Here is a 6,967-nt window from a genome sequence, read left to right on the forward strand (position 1 = left end):
TGGGGATGTATCTCAGTGGCGGAGCACTTGCTGACATGTCTAACCCCCAGTTCTAGAAAAAAAAAAGAAAGGAAAAAAAAGAGAGAGAAAGAGAGTGAGCAAGAAGAAAAAAAAATGAGATCTACTTGTCTTAATATGGAAAATATGTGAACAAAGCTGCAAAACACTTTGAAGAGTGTTCCTGAAGGTGACTGGCATGTATTCAACACACCGATACCCAGGAATGTCCTGCGATGAACAATTTGTATGGAGGAGATACTTTTCCTTATCATTTAATAGCCTTCTGTAACAATTTAAGGTTTTAGCATGGCCTTACCTAATTTTTATAAGAAAACTAATTTTATCTTAATTTCCATGAGGCATCACTCCACAATCCTTATGCAAGAAAGTTAACTGCTCTACATAGAACTGGGAAAGTGACTGGTCCTTTTCCACCCAGCTCCCATTTTTTCATGCTTAATTGTATTTTTCTCACTATGTCCTTTTGTATTATGCCAACAGAAGGTCTTAAAGCCCTGTCTGTAGCTCTTCTCCCTGGGACAAAAACAGTACCACTCTTCTACCCTCACTTTGGACTTCTGTATCACATGCATGAGACCTTTCTTCTCACACCTTGGTTTGTGTCTCACTGTTTCTTCCACAGGGTGAGTCAAAGCAATTTCAGTTACATCAGAAGAGTCATCAACAGAATTTACCAGGATGTCTCACAAGACCTGTAGGGTGACTCTTAAGTCACTACATGTTACGGTACAGAAAACTGCTTCTCTTGAGGGCTGTGGGATGCAACACTGTCACTCTGGAAGTCACAAGTCTTCCTTGGGAAGTGCTGGAGGAGGTGACACTGCATGCACATTTAACAGCAACCAGTGGGCTGCTTCACAATGGAAGAAGCTGAGCTATCCACAGTGTCTTATCTAATTTTTATAAGAAAACTCTCAGGCTTGCTCTCCCCTGTACCAGAGCAGGTCTCTTCCCCTCTCCCGTGGGCAGGTCCTCCAGAGATCTAACAAAGAACCTCTCCTGGAACAGTGACAATGGAGCCCTCTTGAAGACAGTGAGCTAAGAAGAAAGCCAAAAGCCACCACCCTCACTGTAGAGGAAGCAGGCAAACATTAGCTCATTTACCAGCAACTACTTAGCACTTGGGCCAATCCGTTTTACACGGATCATCTAAGGAATTTACAGCACATGCTCACTTGGATGACCTGGCTTCCAGCCTCTCGACAGGCCACCCTCAGATTCACTCATTCAGAAAGCACTGTGGTCAATGAGCTAACAGGGCCAGGTGCGGGGATAGTCCCTGAAGAGGCTGCAGGGAGACTAATGGGGAGAGAGATGTACAGTTAACCAGGCACAGTCCACAAACATACCTGGCCTCAGGTTTTACTGCTCCATCTTTGCAAATACCATCCAACTTAGATCCATCCTATTGACAGAAAATATGATGATATTAATCACATAAAGAAAACACAGACTGAAAGATTATGGGAAGACCTCTGAGGTCATTTTCTTGGAACCCAGGTTAAGAAGAGTGAAAACACCTGTCACCCTTGAGCTTATTTACAGTTAATTTTCTAGAAGAGACTCATAAGCAACTGGTGGAAGAAGATGCTTCCCAAAGCCAAAGAAAAGCAGGACTCTCTGTTCTAGGGAAGAAATGGGACATTAGAGAGGAAACAGGAGCTTGGAGTGGAGAGAAAAGACAAAGCTAGCCTGCTGCCCACTTTCCTAAAACTTGATTTTTAATATGTAATTTCATCAGGTCTCTCTCATGAGATGAGATGGAGACATTCCACTGGCCCAACCAATAAGGTATTCTGATCCAGAGACTATACTTAGACAGAACTTAGACAGCGCTCTCCCTGCTCAGAAGTAATACCTCGCTGACACGAATAAGGCGCTCTCAAGAAGGTGAGTGCCACAGACAAGCTCAGATCCCAGGCTCTGTGCACTTCCCTGAGGAAATAAGATGATGAGAAAACCCTGACTGACCCCAGCGGACGTTTAATGAGGAGCAGCTCTGATGCTGCGGATAAGGTGAAGCATCCTCGAGCTTCCAGAGATAATTTCATCACCTTCTTAAAGAGTTATTTGTGTCACCTTCTAAGTAAATAACATCACGTGGTGTATAAAATAGATTTGCTTATTAACAACTCTGGTGCTCACTCTCTTTTAATGCGTATATTGAACACGTACATTCAACAGTCTTGGGACCTGTATCTCACACCTTCATTTAATAAAGTCATAGGGCTGTGCAGGGAACTGGCATGGAATGGCCATCTGTCAGTTTCTCCTTTGTGAATCGCTTACTGAATCACAGGCGCTTTGCACTATCAGAGGTCTAACTAAGAGAAAACTCTAAAACCTAACCACAAGGAAAAATTTTAAAAGAATTTTATTATTTTCTAAGTAGAAATTTTACCTAACAGAAAATGCCATTCTTAAAATCTCCCATCCAGGGCCTGGAGGAGGTAAAGGTCTAGAACACAGGTACTGGCATACACGCCTCCTGAGAGCAGTATTTGAAAAAATTTGTGAGATAAGGTTTGATACAATCATCTTATTTTACACCTATCCATCTGGTTTTCATTGGCTTTAAAAAAAACATAGATTAAGTATCAATGGGCACATGAGGAAGTGGGTTTTCTCAGAATTTACTAGTGAGAGTATAAATTGGTACAATTTATGGCAACATTTCAAATACCTTTCAATAACCCATACTCAAATTCAAAAGTTCAATTTCTAGAAACATCTGAAATAATCATGGGTATATAATTTAACAAAAAAAATTGTCCATCACAGACTTTATTATATTGAAAAATGGAAAACATTCAATCACAGAGGATAGCTAAAATAGATCATCCAGATGATGGAAAGACACGGTTGTTTAAAATTATTATTAATTTCTTCTTTTGAAGGAAAAGGAGAGGAGAAATGTTTAAATTCCTTTAAGTTTTAGCTCTTGGTGAACAGATTTAAGAATGAGGAGAGTCACAACAGTTTCTTATGTTACAAACTAAAGAGCTCGTCTTCAAAACAAAAAAATAATAGCATAAGTCTGACATTTCCACCTGCTACATGTGGATCCAACTATAAGCCAATACAGACAACAATAAGGATTATTTTTTAACAAGTGGGTATGGAGCATATTTATTTTAAATTATGGAGGTTAATGCTCTCGTTATTCTTGGTGTCTCTGGAATTCAGCTGCCATTTGTTAAGTGGGGTCAATATTCATTCTTTTTTCAATCTAATGTTTTCAGACATCCAACTCCTACAGGGTAACGTAGCAGTAGTAGCTGAGGGGATATTAAAAATCAGTTATGCAATTCCAGGGCTCATGATCTATCAGGATGTGGTGCTTAGAAAGAGAGGGGATTAGAGATTCCTCCTTGCCAAGTAAACACAATTCCTTAAGAGCAAGAGTCGAGGCTATTAGGAGGCGGTTGGAGACTTGGGCTCCCCTGAAGCAAATATTATCAGTAATCAATCATTTCTCCTATTTATCTCTTTTGATTTCATGATTAAAACCAGCTGAGGAGGGAGTAAGGCTAAGTGCTACTGTCTTCATTTTTCCCTGCCAGGAACAGTGTGCATGACTGAGACTGTACGTTTCCTTGGTGTCCCATAGGTATTAAGTGCTAGAACTGAAGGAATCCAGATCTTATACTCTAAGTCCAGAAACAGAAGGCCTTAGGTGTTGAGATTTAGAAATATTTTAGCAATGGATGGTGTCCAACTGAGTGCCTGACAAAATTCATGCTTTTCTTTAACTACGAGGTCTTAAATTTATTTATTAACAGTCACAGAAGAAATGAACTGCAACATGAAAGGAAAGATCCACCCCAGATAATACACCTCAAGTTTTAATTTTCTTTCCTGGATTTGAGCACAAACTCAGGTCTTAATAATTGTGACACGGTTTTTCCTAGTGCTTGCAAAGGTATGAAACCACACAGGTGAATAGAAAAATCAGTCTTAATTTAAGAGTTAAAAATTTCAGATATAAAATAGAGAAAGATTTCAAAAGTGGCAAGGAGATCACCTATCCCTTTCAAAGATGTGTTTATCTTTTTGTATTTCAAAGGAAAGGCCTTTTGAAAGATTTGGCATAGAAATATGCATGTGAATAGAAGCACATTGAAAAGTCTTAGCTTTCAGATATAATGGCTCTCGGTTAGAAAGCACTGTGCAGGATTCTTGACTCTCTAAGGTGCATTTCATATGCTGCCAAGTACACCAAGGGCCCTGCAGTATCGCCTCTGTCCAGCTTCCATCTGATGGCTCATTAGCATTTTCCTGAATTATGACCCCAAACCTTACTACTGCTTAAAAGTGCCACCCCTCCACTCAGAAGTGCACTCCTTCATATGGCACCAAATACCACAGAATGTGTCATATTTCTTTTTTTTAAAGGAGGGTGGGGTAGGATGGGTGGAATGGGGAGAAAAAGATAATTATGGAGGACACAATAAGCAAATCTGATAGTCTTCTAGAAATATTCATGAAAATCTGTCCCTGAAAACAGTTGGTATTTGGTAGCCAATCTTTTCCACGTGACTCTTCAGAGAAATGTTCTTAGAAAGATCCCACAAAAGGGTGATAACAAAATACATCTCATCAAATGATTTTTCATTCTGGCACAATGTCGCTCTCTCACATTTTCCATGTGGGTTGAAACTCTCCTCCTTCCAAGGTCTAGCTCCTTTACTCCATCTTAATTACACTGTGCATTCTGCCGAGTAGAGTCTGAGGTATTTCAAGCAAGTCCTGTAAACAAATGCATCCATCCACAAGGGACAAAGCATGCTGCTTCTACCTGCTCTCACAAAGGCAGACACTGGGGATTTAGGAGGCTGAGGTCTACCAAAGTGTTTAAAGAATAGCATACTCACCCCACAGGAGAATAGCTCTTGTGCAACTCTGGTCTGAACACATCTCAAGGGCAAGCAACTGGATCTTTACTTTTGAAAAAAGGTCTTTATTAAAAAGATAAATGTAAAATATAAATGGAATCTGGGGTAAGCAATGTGAATTAGGTCCCGAAATGATTCCTTTTCCTCGCATACATCCACAGAAATTACAAAGCAAAGCAAAGCAAGTCTGCAATAACCAGGCTCGATTTGAATCAGCTTATAGCTTGGTGTGACCCAGATGTAACCAGACCAAATCCATCAGCAGCTGGATATAAATGGCCTTGTGCTAGGCTTGGTTTCAACAGGCATCCCCTCTGCCTGGTGAAAGCCCTTTCTCCAACAAGAGGCAATGTTATTAAGAAATTGTTTGTCATCTTAGATTGGACCGATCATTTGTTTCCCTGAATTCTTTTTCTCATCATTTACTCATTACACGCCTCCTCCTGATGGAAGTAGACATTTATTAGCTTCTGCATTTATTGCATTGGCAAACAGAAACATTCTGCTGCATTTCCTGGGGGTTCATTCATTTATCTATCGGATAAGAGACTGAAGTTTTCTACAGGGAAGAAAAATCAAAATATCAGTCAGGTAGACAGCTGTTAAAATGAGGGTCTCTCTGCGACAAGAAGCTTGCTCAAGCTTTTGGTTTAGTGAGGAGCCGTGATGTTATTTCACCACGCTACCATTTCATATATAACCAAAATGGTGGCTATTAGCTAGTGAACAGGCATTTCAGATAAATATTAAACATGGCGCACTGTAAAGTATCTGAGATGCAAAGCTAATTGCTATTTTAAATGGAAAATACAACAAACTGCTTTTAAAGATCCATTTATTCGGGGAGCTAGGGAGAGTATTGCCTTATTAAATCCATGAAACAGAAGCTAGACCCACTGAATTTTAAGTTGTGAAGGACCTTACAGGTCACTGAATCCTTTTACAAGAATCTCCTTTGCACTGTCTCTGACAAGTGATCCCTCTCATTTTGCCTGAGAAACTGGTGGCAATGAGGAGACTGGCAGATCTCACAGTGCAGCCTGTTTTCCAGCAGAAGACTGGCTGGCAGGGGGCACTTCCTAAAGGTGGCCTGGCTGGTGTTGCTTTGTCTAAGCCATTCAACCCCTCAGGGCCTCAGGGTCTTTGTTCTTAGATATTGAAAGACCTTATGTTGAAACAACCAGAGCGGAAGGAGAGGGAAATAATTTAGAGGCTCAACTACAGACTATGTGGCCCTGTAGTCACCTTAGATAATTCAGCTCTTCTGAGACTGTGCCCGTCCATAAGCAGAGCAGGCACATTGTTCGTGACTCTCTATGCTGAGATGCGAGGCACATCTGAACTTGCTCAAAGCTCAGCGTTCTTCAGCGTTTTTTTATTTGTTTGCTTTAGTTCTTTCTTCAGCTCCTTCCCCTCTTTCCCCCTGGCTTCATTTCCCTCAAGCCAGCTTTCCTCTTGCCATTTCAATTCTTGACAAAAATCAGCAGCAGCAATGCAACAGCAAGTTCTGCGGAGGCCGCAGTCGCTAACACAACTCCTCCAGCGCCCGCCCCTGCTAGCCATGCCCTGGGCATCCAGATGCTCTAACACCAACTTTCTGGAGTTTATCTTTCAGTTTAGAGAAGCATAAAAATCCCCGTATTGGGCCAGATAATGGTTATTTCCAGTCTTTTGTCCTGTAAGTTTGTACCTTAGAAAACCCCAGTCCTCCTGATAAACCATTTCTTAAAGTAGTAGTCGTTTTGGTGAGGAATGGATCATAGGAGAAATGAGAGAAGGAATCAAGAAATTCCTAGAAGCCATGAGAACAGGATAGTATGAAGGCAGCATTAAGAGGAACATTTACAGCATCGGGTATCTACATTAAGAGAAAACAGAAAGAAACCTAATAAATAATGTCAGAGAAAAGAGCCTTTTTAACAAATGGTATTGGGAAACTGGATATCCATATGTAAAAGAATGAAACTAGATCCCTCTCTCTCATCCTGTACAAAAGTCAAATCAAAGTGGATCAAAAACCCAGGGATTAGACCAGAAACTTTGCAACTGCT

This window comes from Callospermophilus lateralis, unplaced genomic scaffold (assembly GCF_048772815.1).
Source record: "Callospermophilus lateralis isolate mCalLat2 unplaced genomic scaffold, mCalLat2.hap1 Scaffold_52, whole genome shotgun sequence".
NCBI classification, from domain to species: Eukaryota; Metazoa; Chordata; class Mammalia; order Rodentia; family Sciuridae; genus Callospermophilus; species Callospermophilus lateralis.